Genomic DNA, 16662 nt, shown 5'->3' with positions numbered 1-16662 from the left:
AAATGTTGCGATCTTTTTTGAGATTATGGGGACTTGACTTTGTCTATAGCAGTAACAAGATGAGAAGAGCTATGATACAAAATAACAATAACAATATATAATTGATGAATGATTCACGAGGTTAGGAGGGTGGGAGAGGGAGTGGAAAAAAGAGGAGCTTATACAAAGGATTCAAGTAGAAAATGTTTGGAATTGATGATGGCAACATATGCTTGATATAATTGATGTATAGAATGTTATAAGAACTATAAGAGCCCCAAATAAAATGATTTTAAAAGAAGTCTGATTCTATAAGCATATTATTGGTATTGTCAACAGAATGTATTGACATACTCAATTTGGAATAGGAAATAAAAAGAAATCAAGGATGATTATAGATTGAGATGTATCCTCAGAAAAAAAGTAGCTATTAAAATCCTGAACTCTTTAACTGTGTGGGATTTTATTTAGAAATAATGTTTTTTCCCTTCTTTTATGTTAATGAGTGAACACAGGCATAAGGATGGCCTAGGGAATTCAACATTCACTTATGAGGAGTAAAAAAATAGAAATGGTCATAATGGGGGGACACACTTACAGAAAGAAACCCAGGGATCATCAAGGATTGACAGTAGTCACCATAAATTAGGAGAGAAACCCATAGAATGAATTGATATGATCCAAATAAGGGATTTCGAGAGTGAGCCTCCATAAGCAAGAGGAAATAAATTTCTGTTCTCTAAACCCTTCGGGACGCAATGACAACAACAACAACAAATAAAAATCACAACTGCATCCATAGGCAACATCATGATTCACAAAGAAAAGGCTGACTTGGTGAAGGATTTTATTTTACTGGAATCTGTCATCAAAGCTCATGAGGAAAAGCTGCAAAGAAATTAAATAAGATATTGCATTGGGCAAATCTGCTGCACAAGAATCCTTTAAAGTTTGAAGCAATAAAGATGCCACTTTGAGAATGAAAGTGTTCCTAGTCCAAGCCACGGTATGTTCAATCATCTAATATACAAGTGAAAGCTGGAAAATATATAAGGAAGATCAAAGAAGAATTGATGCATTTAAATGATGTTGGCAAAGAACATTGAAAGTACCATGAATTGTTAGAAGAACAAACAAATTTGTCTTAGAAGAATACAACTAGAACTCTCTTCCTTAGAGAGAGAATGGCATGACTTCATCTCATTATTATTAGGTTATTAGGAGAGATTAGCCCCAGCAAAAAGACATCCTGCTCGGTAAAATAGAGTCAGCAAGCAGAGTAAGACCCCAACAAGGTGGAATTGGCACAGTGGCTGCAACAAGGTTATCAAACGTGACAATGATTGAGAGGCTAGTGCAAGACCAAGTCGTCTTTCCTTCTGTTGTACATGTATGATGGTCACTATGAGCCAGAACCAAGTAGAGGCCACTTACCGACAACAAAAAGCAACCTACTTGAGCTATTTCTGTTGTGGTAGTAGTAGGTCACCAAGATAAACTCCAAGGCCTTTGATCTGAGCAGGAGCGTGGTTATGTTAGGGCAAGTTGACTAAAGAAAGAAATCCAGAGATGTTCATATGTGTGTAAAAAGTCGTTTATATCAAATAGTAATTATAGATCAAGAAAACACCCCAGCCCAGTGCAACTCGACTCTGTAAGTCTGATCCTAGTCCGTAAGTCCCTCTTCAGACTCATGCAACCACATGCAACGATGCAGAATGCAGGAAGATCACAGGTGGGTGGGTGCAAAGTCACATGGATACAATGGGGGTGGATGCATCTCTGAGCTCAGGCACCAACCAGGGTCACCAGCAGGAAGGTGAAGGCAGAGAGTGAAGGGGAGGTTCCCTGTGTCATCCTTTATGGGAAGGCTATGCCCCCAAGGAGGCAGCGTCAGGCTGTGACCTCATTGGCTGGTTGAATACCACCCCTACACTTTTATATATCTTCCAGTTGACATGAAATTCTGTAACTCCTGTTGTCATGACTGAGATGGGAATGACTTCAGGTAGAGCAAACATGCAGGAGAAGACAATTCTTGCTTCACAGGCTAGTGAAGGACTGTAAAATATCTCTGAAGGCTGAGACGTGGTAAAGCATTTTAATGTTCTATAAAAGGATTAAGATTATTTTATGACCTCAAGCCATTTTTGTCAAGATATCAAAAATGCTCTTATAGTTTGTTTTAAAAGCATAGGGAAATGAAGAAAATGGTAAAACAAATATTCCATATACAGTAATTTTAAATGTCAGGAGCACTGAAAACGGAAGTGTCTAGGTCCTTTAAAAGCGTATCAGGAGAATGGGCAATGCCTGCATTCCTCTGCTTTTCATGCACCTTTGTGTGAGGAGGGTCTTTCTGTACCTTCCTGGGAAGGTACCTTTCTGTACCTTCATTTCTCTGGAGCATTGAGTCCACGTCCACTATGTTATCCTTGGAACTTTCAACGTTGGAGAAAAGCTGAGAAGTTTCTTTTAATGTGAAGACTGTGACTTTACATGCTGTCCTCCGGCACAGCGCGGTCTTTTCTGTTACGACCTCTTTCTCTCTATGTGTAATGAAATTTGCCTTCACTGAGGTCTCTTGGCCATGTATTTCAAAATAAAACAAGACAAAAAGAAAACAGTTACAGTTGAGTTATCACCAACTCAGAGAGATACAGTGAGGGCTACCCCTGGATTTTCAATGGCTTATTTTTCAAAAATAGATGATCAGGCCTTTCTTACAAGGCACCTTTGATGGATTTCATCTTCCAGCCTTTGTGTTCGCAGCCAAGCACATTTATCAGCTACACCCCTTAGGATTCCTAGCCACGTGGCTAGAGCCCATTAAACAGCAGCAGCGTAAACATGCTCAACACTACCAATTTCTTCTATGACTGCTTTGCTATGTTATTTTTATTTATTTATTTGGTTTTTAAAGGAGTAGATATGTTATTCTTCATGTTGTACTATTAACATATCTAGAGCATGCTTTTAGTTTGAAGGAAAAATATCCAGGTTAGACTAAGAACTCTGTTATTCTTCTCACGACCCGTCTATGAGTGGAGCTCAGGTGGTGTAATGGATGTTAGTTGGGCTGTTAACTGCAAGTTGGGAAGTTCAAACTCCACTAGCTTGCCCTGAAGAAGAACGATGAGGCTTCATACTTTTGTAAAGGGTGACAGTCTCAGGAACCACAGGACAGTTCTACCCTGGCCAGTAGGTTGACGCCAAGTTGGCATCAACTCAAGGGCAGTGAGGTTATTTGTTTGTTTGTTCCCATCTTCTAAACATGCTGAATCTGCCAACACTGTGAGCAAGTTGTTCCCAGTATCTTTCCACCAGCCTGTCTCTTCCTGCATTACGATGACACTGACCCTGGGCTGCTCCTAACTATCTGTGTTTCCCGCCTGTAAATCTCCCTCTGATCTTCACCTTTCAGGGAGCTCTTCCACAACCCAGATCGCCCTTTCTTCACTTCCTCTCCACAAACTGCACCTGGCATGTCCCAGCACTGGAAAAATGGATGTAATAAATTATGAATGTCTAACATTATAGTGATAGCTATATGAATATTTGCATTTAATCAGAAAGCACAATACGCACAATGCCCTCAGAAGGAATTTTGCTTTGATGGTGGTCTTTCTGTCACGATGGCTGCCAACTTGGGAAGATATTACTGATTAATAACCTGAATCGCTATGCAGCTGGTCTCCTTAGCAACCACTGCAGTAGGTTCTTCCTTGAAGTTTTTCTTTTTCTACCCCACCCCTCACAGTCTAAAATCTAACAGAGATCTTGAACCAAATTTGCCTTGATATAGACTATTGGTGGGATTTATATAGGCCTACATTTATAATCATAAATCTCAAAGCTTGAAGGCAACTGCAAGGTCACCTAGACAACCCCTTTCAATGTACAATTGTCGAACTTGAGAGAGGTTAGATGACTTTCACAGGGCACAGGCATTTGTTGAGTAGAACTGCATCTTGAACTCCTAGTTCCTCTCCCAAGCTTTTCTCAAATTTAGAATGCAGTTTGTGATCGAAGACAAGAGCTGTCATCAGTGCCTCCATATTGACCAACACAGGGTTTCTTTCCAGTTCATATTTCTTATCATTGTACAAATTTCAACAGCAAAAAAATACATCATTTTCCCATTGAACCTTTTTCTTTACGAGTATCCTTTGATAAAACCGATCATGCTATACCAGCGCAACCCACATGCAACGCCAAATTTTCCCTGTCTAGAGGGTCAGTGAGAAAGGGGGTGCACTGTGTGAGATGGCCTGACACAGTGCCTGCAAAAATGGGCTCAAGCGCAGCAATGACTTTGGAGATGGTGCAGAACCAAAAAGTACCTCCTTCTGCTGTGCTGCGGGTCTCTAAAATCAGAACCGACTCACTGGCACAGTAAACAGCCCTTCTTCATAAGACCTCCTCTTGTCATGGTAGAGGGGTCGGCTGACCCGTCAGTCTAGCTTTGGACTCCAGCTTCGCTCTAACCTGGGCTGGATTGTTGCCACCAGGAAGAGCTGCCAAGGCTCAGCCTTACTTTGGACTGCACACACAGGGAAAACAATCAATCAGTGTTTGAATTTTCAATAGTGCTGGTAGCCTGAATTCGCTAAGTAACGAAGGTGAAGTGGGGACCAAATCACCAGTTGCTGAAGCATGGGGACAGGGTGGAGATTCTGTAGGCAGATAGAATTGGGGCCAAGAATTTCTGAGCTTAACTCTACGCCGAGAATAGCAGCAATAACCTTCCTGGGTATACCAACACCCCTCCTTCTGCTCCCTGGAGTTTGCACCTATTCATAGTGACTCTGCCGGACAGAGTGGAGCTGCCCCGTGAGGTTCCCAAGGGTACCATCTTTATAAGAGCAGTGAGGTGGAGCCAATTAATGTGGCCTTTGTAGCCATAATCCCCTATGTGATGCACTATAATTCTGGACTCCATGCCTGTGGCTATCATCCCCTTTTGGAGGATGTTCTCTGTTACAGGATTAAGGTGGGATGTATCTTTACACTGGACCAAAGGACATGACTTTGGTCATCATCCTTTTAATGGTGGTTCTGGAGAAAAACATGGAACATACCATGGAATGCTGAAAGGACAAATGGATCTGCCTTAGAAGAAGTAAAGCTCGAGTGCTCTTTAGAGGCAAGGATGGCAAGACTTTGCCTCAAAAGCTTTGGATATACTGTCAAAAGAGACCAGTCTCGGGAGAAGAATATCATGCTTGGTCCAGGAGAGGGGCAGCAAAATACAGGAAAGCCTTGAATGAGAATTGAGTTCAAGCACAGGAACAATTATGATTGGGGAAATGTTTCAAGCTCTTATGCATTGGGTTGCTATGGGTCGGAACCAACTTGCCTGCACTGACAATAACAAGGTTGTCTGGAAAAGCCCAAAGCACACCTCCCTGAAAGTCATTCCACTGTGTGTAAGAGCCATCTCCGGACAGTGGGAAAAGGACTATAAGGCAATTTCTTTCCATATCTTCCTCTGAAGTGTCCAAGACTTTGGCACAGAGACTATGGAACAGAGCAAGAGGACCAGCCCTGAGACCATGAGTGACAAGCAAACTTCCTAGTCCAAGGACGTAGAGGCTTAGGGACCACGTGGTTGAGGGGTTAAGGACCAGATAGAGATTTGGTGGCTAGTTGAAGAGAGGTGTTGTTGTGGACAAATGACTGTACCTTTACTGTTTACTGACCCCTGACTCGTGGGAAACTATTAACTTCCCCATAATTATGAGTATTGTCTGTGAATTTTGTGAGACTATTGCAGTGAATTACCGAACCCAGCAGAGAAGTAGAGTGCCATGGGAGGAACGGTTGGGGTCATAGTAGGTCAAGAAAGATGGAGCACGGAAGCCTGTCTGTCCCCTGCCCTCTGATAATAGGGAAGGCAGAGAAGGTCAGCTATGGCCTCTTGTGATGTTTATTGCCAGAAGATTGCCTCATCTTTCTCTAAAGAAGCAGCTGGGTGGTTCAAATCCCTGGCCTCTCCTTTAGCAGCTGAGCGATTGACCACTGTACAGTAACGGGTCCTGACAAGTCTCGGAAAGATCTATTTTGTTCCTGATTTGGGAAAAAGAATGCAAAGTACTTTTAGTATAAGAATTCAATTCTGAATTGTTTAGATGAAAACGTGTTAACTCAGGGCGCACCACACAGTTAATGAGGCCACAGGCACAGGGCTGCTCCTCTGAGGACAAATTTAATTTCATTCAGCTCCTGGCCTCTGACTGCACACTGGGTGGCTCTAAAGGAGGCAAGGGGAGCTCTGCTATTGGAAAAAAATCACTTGAGGGGATTCTCCTCTGTCAGAACAAACACTAATTTGTCTGCACATGGACAGGAGGTTCATTTTTTCTTGAAAAAAATCATTGCATTTACTCCTAAGCTCAAGTGAATATGATTGATCTATTCCATTTAATTTTAGACAATCCACCTATTGGTATAATGTAAAATATAGGCACAAGAGTTAAATTCTAGTTTGTGTGTGAGTGTGTGTGTGTTTTACTATAGTCAGAAGAAACAAATGCCTAGCCATTTATAAATCTATGATCTCTAGCATCAGAGTGGCACAAATAGCTTTGCACTCAACAAGAAAGCAAATGGTGGGAGGTCAGAGCCTAATCGGAGGTGCCTCCGAAGAAGGGACTGGTGTTCTTCCTGCAAAAGGTAACAACAGCCTTGATCTCCAGATGGAAGCCAGTCCTATGGGGAAACATGGGGGATCACCAGGAGGCAGAATCCAATCAGCAGCCATTGTTTGGTCTGTTTGACTGTTTCTGGGATCACTCATGAAGAAGTCGGCCAAGACTGATGCTCATTTCTCTTCCCAACTGGCTGGAGTCCATTGTTATGGGAAGTGGAAGGGAATCAAAATGGAGAGAAAAATGAGGAAAAGAATCACAAAGATATTCTTCTACATTTTCTTCTGCTAACTTCATAAATTTATCCTATTTGCCCAAAGTTGTTCTTTCCTCTTTTTTTTAAGTTTATTTACCTATTTTTTGAGGGGGAGAAAATCTAACTTGATTCCAAGTATTTGCTATGAGATTCTGCCTTTCTTTAACTATAACACCGAGCATGACATTTCCATAACATTAGATAGATAGATAGATAGATAGATAGATAGATGATAGATAGATATAGATATATGTATGTATATGTATATATATATATATTGATAGCTATGAAAATAAAGAATAAAAACAAATTTTTTCCCTGAAATTAAAAATTCAGGCGTTATTGGGTTAAAAAGAAAACAAAACTGCTTAGTATTCATGAAATAGAGCTAAGTAGAAAACCAGTAAGATTTGATGAACTAGCTCTCTATCAGCAGCTACTGAACCACCCAGGCACCTTTGTCTTCCACACACAGTCACAATAACTTGATCAAGTTTTATGAAACAGTCAAGCTGGAAAGCAGTTGGTGTGACGTGAAATCCCAGGCAGGTCTTGTGGAAATGGACGTCTACTAAAAATACGTTGTATCATCCAGTATCTCGTGTGCCTCTCTGCTCACTCATCCTCTCTGTCCGTTTCCAAGAGTTTAAAATTTTCCTCATTCTCTGAGGAGATAAAGCCTGTGCTTTGCTTAATACAAATATTTAGCTTTTAATATTTTAATAGGAAAATAAATTTGCAGCCACCTTTGATTTGCTTTTCTGACTCCTGCACAGGGTTGGTATAATTATTAAGCCAAACACACTTGGAACTTTCTTTGAATCATGATGTAAAAGCCTTCCTATGCAGGATGAGCCCGAACACTGCTTCAGACACTCCCAGCACCATAAACCCAGCACCATCCCTTGGCTAAGCGGAGATGACCAGGTTGCACTGCACTTGAGAGTCTCATCAAATCCCTTTGATGAGGTAGATGCTTTATTTTCCAATGAGGAGCAAATATAGTACTGATAAAATTAGCATACTAGAAGCCGCGAGATGCACACTGATGCAAAGATGGCTAATTATAGGTTTCCATTGCTGGAAAACATATGCACCTAAATATATGAGCAAATATACAAATAACGATAAGCAAAGTTCAAATGCAGACAGAGTTGGCAGGCAGGTGTTCATATAGGACTTGAATCTGATACTTTAATGCTTAGGAGAGTAACCTCACAGAGTTCACCTGTTTAGTGTCATCAGGGGCAATAACGAAGAAGACTTTAAGAAAAGCAGGGTGATTGGATCTCTGAGGAAGCAAATCCCTAAAGAAAGGACCAACCATCTCAGAATTTGTTGAAATAGAAAGAGTACAGCCTAATAAAAAATGATTAAACGTAGTTTATCAGGTAAGTAAAATAATTAGGGTATATGTATTGGCAAGTATTGACTGAGGAAAAAATGCCAGCCTTGACAGATGCATCCGTTTTCTTTACCTAAAATGCTCTTTCTTGCTTCACATCTCCTGTATTAAGTCCTGGTGGTGCTGTCGGTGACATTGGGCTGCTAACCACAAGGTCAGTGGTTCCAACTCCCCAGCAACTGCCCTGGAGAAGGATGAGGCTGTGTGATCCAGGGAAGATTTATAGCTTTGGTGACCCTACGTATCGTTACTATCAGTCAGAATCAACCCGATGGCTGTGGCTTGGTGATGTAATTATCTCCTACTCCTCTTTCTGATATCAATTTAGATCTGATTTTAGAATTTTCATTAGAAACCCTTGCTTAATAGCATATATTCAATTGGTAATGAATGAATAAATAAATAAATGGATGAATGAGTAAATTAATGAATGCCGAGAAAGAAAAAAGCAACAACAAAAAATAGTGACTTGCAGTTTTCCTTTTAACCCTCAAATCAAATTTTTTGTTACTGATCATTCTCTTCCCGGTAATGTCAACACAAATCCATGAAAAAAACTGAGTGCTTTAATGCCATTTTAGAGATCCCAGTTAGAGCATGGAGAAATTATGGGTAAGATATACAATAAACTGCAGAGCTCAAAAGAAAGCAAAGGCTATACCAAGGGCAGAAAATCAAAGAGGGAACAGGAAGAAAACTTGGTAGACTGGGAATAATATTTCAGCTGATTACCGGCCAGTCTCCATGAAAGGGAGCTTTAAAATTGAAAAGGTCTTAAAATGCATTCAGGGACAAGACACAACATGTTGGGCTGATTAAAGGAGGGAATTTAGAACAGACTTGCTCACATAAACCTGGCCTCTATAAAGACAACTATCCCAAGAAAAAGGTAGACTGGAAACAAACACAGTTAATGTATTTTTATATCTATGTCTATATGTAACATTTACAATTATATATACACAAAACGTATATGGATATAATATTCTACAATGCATATTGATATTTATATATACCTTTTAAAATAATATTTTCATTGGGATATACTTCAGAGGGCATACAATTTAATCATTCAATTACATTAAGAAGATTTGTGCAATCACCACCCCAATCAATTTTAGAACATTTTCTTCTCCTAGTCATTGTTCTCAACTCTCCATTCCCTGCCCCAACCTCCCACGGGCATTCCCCTAGGCAATTATCAACCCACTCACTGCCTACATAGATCTACCTCTCCTGGGATATAGATAGAAAAACCTAGGTAATCCAAACAGCAAGCAAACAAACAACCAAAAAATAGATAAAATAAGATAACTCAACAACGATGCACATGCATATATATGTAACTATCAATACACATCAATAACATTTGACTAAAATATGCATTTATAAATGTATTCAAACAAATACAGTAAGTATCATTTTCTGAGAAAAATCTGGGGCTACGTTCAAAACTTTGGTTAGAAATACTCATAATTTTGACCTATCAACCCAGATCAAAGGGGATAATTAAATCTCAACTATCTCAGATTTCAATCATCAGCTCTTTTACTTTAAACCTCCAATATAAAGGGATGCATATATTTTGAAAATTTAAAAGACCTTAAGTCCAACGCTGTGCCCACCACATTAATATTGGGCAAGTGCCTGGATTCACCATCGCACCTCTGTGCAGTATGCCTTGTTTCATTCTCTTAGTATTGCTGTGCAATAAATATACGCTACATGCCTCCATGTTGTACAGAGGATTTCTGGATGGAACTGACTAGATGTTAGCCAACAACAATACCAGTATACCTGCTAAGTGAAGGGCAAGCCCCTGAGCGGCCTGAACTGTTGTGTTTGACTGATGTTCTGTCTCACACAGCACTCTACATTTTTCAGCTGTGGCAATTGGCACACAGAACTCTGAGACAAAAATCAGGATTTAAGGGTTTATTAAGCAAGTTCAAAGGAAAATTAACAAAAAGAAAATTAAATGGTTACAATGCGGGCGAGAAATGCGTAGGATACAATTGTTCAGTCAGAACATATTACAAAGCTCTTCTAAGGCTGCTAACAAATTCCCAAAGGACATACCACTTTGCTGTAAGCCTCGATCCCAGGACAGTCTACTCCAACTCCGGGGGGGCGGGGGGGCGGTGTGTGTGCAGTGAAGCCAGCTCCCAGAAATACCACTCCACAAGCCCCCAGCCTGCCCCAAAGCTCTCCTTGCTGTATGGCCTTGTAAGTCCACCACTTTGTCTCATTTGTCTCATGCTGCAGCTCCTGGTCCCTGATTCTGCTGCTACTCCTGCTCTGCCTCTCCCAGTTGCCTCTCCTTGATCTCCCTGGATCAAGGAGATTCATTGTGCAGGGATCCCAGGGTCCAGATAATGTGCTCCACGCCTACCTCTTGCTGGTGGCTAACTCTTGCACCCTGCTTTTAGGAAGGATCATTTTATGTATTCAAGAAATCTTGTCAGTAAGCACTGACAACTAAATCCTATCAATATCTTCCCTCCCTTTCCCTACCCAGACCTTCCAGGAAAAGATCACCTGGTGGGAGTTACAGAGACTATGGCTGCAAGAGCCACATACAATAATTTTCTTCCCTGCAATTACTAATTAAAACATTGGCAGCTTACACTACTTGGAAGCACTGGGGAAGAACGTTCTGGAGACATGTCCCCTTAAAGATTACAGCCAAGAAAAGTCCCCGGAGCTCAGTTCTGCTCTGGAACACATAACTCATGGTCAACAGGAGGGAGATCTATTCGACACCAAGGGAACTGCTATTTTTATTTACTTATTTGGAGGGATTTTTTTTTAAGCATAGGGAAAATGACATGGCCCTTAGCTAACAGAGATCCCATGATTACAAAGACTCACTCAATACTCAAACAATCAATCAAAACTAATAAAATTCAATAGCACTTTGATAGAATTAAGTACTTCACAAAGCAAAAGTCTAAAGAAGTTCTATTACATACATCTGAGTAGAGAGACTATTGTAGATAAAGACGAAGAAGATGTAGATGGAGACAAAGAAAATGTTGCTTTGAGAAAAGGGCAAAAGAGTCAAATAGTTGAAGGTGAACTACATGCTCAGTATGTGAAAGAATGGTAGACGACGATGTAAATGATATTCTTGAGGACTCCTAAAGTAGTATATATGTCTAAGGGCACCGAGTAAAAAGATTTTAAGCACAAGAGGTACATGTTTAGATTTACTTTTTGAAAAATCACTATGACAACAATCTTCTTGACAATAAGCCTGGATACATCCTTTGAGCCATTTATAACACGTTTCACTTACCCCCTCCATGTATTACAATATTATACTTGATGGAGACATTCACTCACTGCCATCCATTCAAGGCTGACTCTTACTGCCCTCACAGGCCAGAACAGAACTAGCCCCATGGATTTGCAAGACTTTTAATATTTACAGAAGTAGAAAACTTCATCTGTCTCCCTCTGTGAGACTGGTGGTTTCAAACTGATGGCCTGTGTTTGGGAGCCCAACATATTGCCCACTACACCTATACCCGGAGGGCTTCTCTGATGAAGTTACAATGAAGAATAAAACTTGCTGTCATTTCTCTGTCTTTTTCTCTCTCTCTCCCCCCTCTCTCCCTCCCTTCCTCTTTCTAACAGAGCTCATTGAGACACCAGGGGCTGACAGCAAACAAAGATAGATAATAAACAGGACAATCTAATAGATGAATGTCGTAAATCATAGAAGAAATGATGAAGGTTTAACATAAATCTCCAGTAGCAGAATTGGAGATGGACAAATAAATTGGAGAAGTCTTCAAAAGGTAGAATTTATGGGAGACGGAAGTTAGTCAAAAGAATAAAGCAAACAGAAACGTTTGAAAGGGCTCCAACTTTTCCACTGGGATACTCTGATTAAAGTCAAGACACTGGACTCTTTCATCCCATTACTGAGCCGACTAAAGCAAATCATGGAGATAGCTCAGGTGCTTAGTCTGGGTTTATTTTCAGTAGCTGTCTGCTCATTTAGCAAGAGTAGAACCACTACATGAGACTATTTACCTAATCTTAAGTGCTACCAGAAAGGTTGGAAGTTATCCACCCAAGGATGCCCCAGAAGAAAAACCTGACAATCTCCTTAAGAAACATCAGCCCATGCAAAGCCGATGGAGCACAATTGCACTCTGGTAGAATGAACTCGAGGGCAGCTGCTTTGACACAGGCACATTTGTGGGGTTAAGGGTAAGAGGGAACCCCACAAAACATCACAGGTTTGGTAGGCGCAATTGTACAGCGATAATAAGTAGAGATTATAGTAAAGTCAGAGAGAGCATGAGAGTTAAAGGATAGAGTCAAGTAATGGAGTCAGACGCAATTCATGGTAGCATATCTCACCTCAGCCCGGCTTGATGGTCCTCGTGGAGGGGGCTTAGCTGTCAGAGAAGAAGCCGCTGCTTCGTCCTCCTTAGTCACCTTCTCCAGCCACCCTCTCGAGTACCAGGGAGCCTCGTTATTTATTGCTAACCACGCATCATAGAGTCATACATCACAGAAAGGGACAATACAATTCATTCTAGAACAAGTTTGATCATTCTGGTGTCTCAATACAAAAAAGCGGGCAATTACTATCCTGGGAGACATGCAAGTTCCCTGATAGTGGACAATAACTTGAGTCACCAGGAGAAGTATTAACATAGGCAATACAAGCAATAGGAGGGGGATGACCTAAGGGTGAATGTGCAATAGTAAGAGGAGGGAATAGGGGGCATGTGTGGCAAGATAGTAGCCTAAGCTTAGTCATCTTAGAGTGGTCCCGGGCTTGCCTATGGGCACTGCTTCGAGGGAACAATAACAGAAAGGAATGGGCTTTAGTCTAGCCACTATAGATGACTGATGTTAAGGAGAATAACCTCTGACTCACTTTCGCTGCCTAAAGAACAGTCACGCTAAAGCAGCTAAGTTTGGTACATATTTTAGGGAGACAACTTAAGAGAAATCCTTCTGTTCCCCACACACATTTGGAGAGAAAGTTGGGTGGCCTTGAGTGCCTTGTACTAAGTCCATCCATAGGCACACACGTCCCTTTTAGGCAGCTCCCAGCACACAAGGTACAGGTCTAAAACGATCAACATTCCTGAACCCAAGGCTAGACAACAACATCAGGTCAAGGCTTTGGGACTGAGCATGGGACTAAAGAGCTTTGGAGAACAGCAAGTAAATGACAAAAACAACCGATGGGATGTTCAGACCTGGCTTGTGTGTCCTTCACTGTCTCAGGAGACTGAAAAGAAAGGGATCTTCACCTCGGTCCTCGCACTTGCTCATCGATGACAGCAACTGTGGGAGAGACAGAGGGCAGCCTGCCAACATGGTACCCTTGTAAAGCACACACAATCCAAACCCTCCAAAGTGGTAGTGTTGGAAGCAGATAAAATTCCTCCATAATTGCTTGATTGTTACATTTTATTATTATTAAGTATCTCTTTAAGGCCAATTTTTTTATTTAAGAGATTTATATAACCTCAAACCTCTGAACAAAAATGTGTATTTTTTTGACCAACTTTAGTCCAGAAGCTGAAGAATCAGATATGTCCCATTTTAAGCTTCTCATACTTTCCAGTTCACTTTTACACACACACACCACACTCTCACGACTTTAAATAAACAGCATCCATTTCACCATTCTAATCTCTCTGTGCTGGAGCAGAAGTGAGGGAGGAGAAATGAAAACGTGTTTAGGATCCCATCTGTGGGCATGTGTGAGGCTGAGTTTTCTAGAGAAGCAAAATGAGTGACATTCCTATTTGTATAAGAAAGAACTGTGTATCAAAAAAGAATTTTATATCATGACAGGCTTCCAGTCCAGTCCAACTCTAACCCATGGGTCAGATGCTATCTGGAGACTCACAGAGGAACTGGTGGATGAAGCAGGGATGCAAAACCTGCAGCTGGTTACTAGGAGCAGAGCCATGTGGATCTAAGGTCCCCACAAACATAGCAGAGGTCCTACAGGCTCAGTAGGTCTCAAGGGCTTCCAGCCTCGTGTGTGAGACACAAGACCTAGTCAAGCAGGAAGGTGAAGAGCACAAGAGAACTTGGTTCTCCTCAGCATCTCTCTTATAAAAAGGTCACAAACTCAAGAAGGGACCACCACACTGGAACGTGATTGGCAGGCCAGACTTCACCCCTTTCTCCACACAGGTACCAAGTTGATACAAAATCTTACCACCACAGGCCATTAAGTCCACTTTAAATAGCACAGATACCATTTGCCGATGGGTTGACCCACACAAGTTTCATCGAGTGGGCCATCGCAGCCTATTCATTCCACTTCAATGGTATCCACTGCTCTAGTACCTACTGCTCATGCAACAGGTCTCTCCTCTAGTCGCAGCCCCCTTATTTCTCCTATCATGTCCATTGTCATCCAAGCCCTAAGGATAGACTGACTATAGGAAACAGCAGGTGAGGCCACTACAGACCACAGCCCTTGGTAGCCCACGTAAAGCCAGGTCATTCACTTAGCCATGCTCTGTAAAGAGAGCCAATGATCAGCTGCCCCTCAATTTCTTGGCAGGTTGACATCCATCAGGATCCGTCACTACGGCAGCACCCAGAAATCAAGTTCAGTGGAATATAAACAACACTTCCTAATGCTTAGGAGAGTGCACAGAATGAAGGAAACAAATAAAGACTGAAATAGCTCAGAAATTTGGACACAACCCAAGTTTTTAATTTGCCAAATAGGAGACTATTTTTAGGGACATCCATTGACTTCTTATATCAAATGAGGGGAGAAATAACTCAGAGAGCATAGATGCATATATAAATAGGAAAGGTAATGTTTATAAATGCATTATAGCTCTGTTAATTAATTTCCTCAAGGAGCCCAGGGGTAGTGGGTTACTTGTTGGGCATCTAATGGAAAGTAAGTAGTTCAAATCCACTGACTACTCCGTGGGAGAAAGAGGACGATTTCTGCTCATCTTTTTGCTCATCACTTAAAGATTTACACCCTTAGAAAGTCAAAAGGACAGTGCTACCCTATCTTAAAGGGTTGCTATGAGTCCGAATCAATTTGACAGCAGTGAGTTTGGTTTAATTAATAGCCTGAAGCTAATGGCAATGGATATGAGATGTAATTTCCTTAATAAAATTTTAGAAGGCACCGATAATAACGACTTACAAATAACAAACCATAAAAATATGCTTTCTTTATTCTGATCCATTGCATCACATTTATAATTCCATAATCAGTTTACTATGTGGTCAAAGATGATCAAATTACATAAAGCATGGTGACTAATACCAAGCATGTCAGAACCCTAGACTGAGCCTGTAAGGCTTCCGTTAGACATCCCTGGTCCATTCCAGGCAAGACTGAGTATTGAGTATTGAGTGACAGTAATAAGATAATTAACGACGCCTAAGGCAGCCTTGGAGCTCTGATGGCTTAATGGGCTACACATTAGGCTGTTAACTGCAAGGTCAGCAGCTTGAGACCACCAACCCCTACTCAGAAGTAAAAAGGGGCTTAGAAGAAAAATGAGGCTTCGGCTCCTGTGAAGAGCAGCAGTCTTGGAAACACACAGGGGCAGTTCTCCTCAGTTCTATAAGGTTGCTTTGCGTTGGCATGGACTCAATGGTAGTGAGTTTTTTGAATAAGGTAGCCTTATAAATCATGTACCTAAAGAGAGTGTATACACTTACGTCTTCCTTTTCCCTGGAAGCAGACAAGGAGAAGATCAATAAAGCAATTATTGAAAATCTGAGGGATGAATGCCTCTTTGCTTATTACCTGCTTAATACCACTCTTTAAACCCTGCCTTACCATAAAAAAGGCTTTGTTTTTCCATACCACCCCAAGGAAACCTGAGGATTCATGTTTCAAAAATTACTTGAATTACTTTAGTCCACATAACTTTTATGAAAGTCTTCTATAAATTCACCTGAGTATGAATTTGGGTAGCATTCATCACCCCAAATCACTGCCATCAAATCAATTCTGATCCACGGTGACCTTGTAGAACAGAGTAGAACGGCTTCGTAGTGTTTCTGAGACGGTACATTTGTAAGGAAGCAGAAGACGTCCACATGCTTTCTGGAGCTGCTTGTAGGCTGGAATCATCAACCCGGCAGTAGCAGCCCAACGCCTAACCCACAGTGCCACCAGGGTCTATTGTATTAAAGGTTGGCACTATGCATTATGGTTAAACCAAGGTCACTGCTATCGAGTTGATGCTGACTCATAGGCCATGGATGACCTAGCTCCTTGAGTTTCCCAGACGGTCTTAGAAAGCAAGGTCTTTCTCCTAAGAAGCAGCTGGTAATTTAGAAGTGTGGACATTGTGGGTCGCAGCCGCCATGTGTAAGCACTACCCCACCAGGGCTTC

Source organism: Echinops telfairi, unplaced genomic scaffold (assembly GCF_000313985.2).
Source record: "Echinops telfairi isolate 266 unplaced genomic scaffold, ASM31398v2 ScPeMD7_23;HRSCAF=83, whole genome shotgun sequence".
Lineage (NCBI taxonomy): Eukaryota > Metazoa > Chordata > Mammalia > Afrosoricida > Tenrecidae > Echinops > Echinops telfairi.
The sequence above is the reverse complement of the archived record's forward strand: the minus strand, read 5'-3'. Positions refer to the sequence as shown.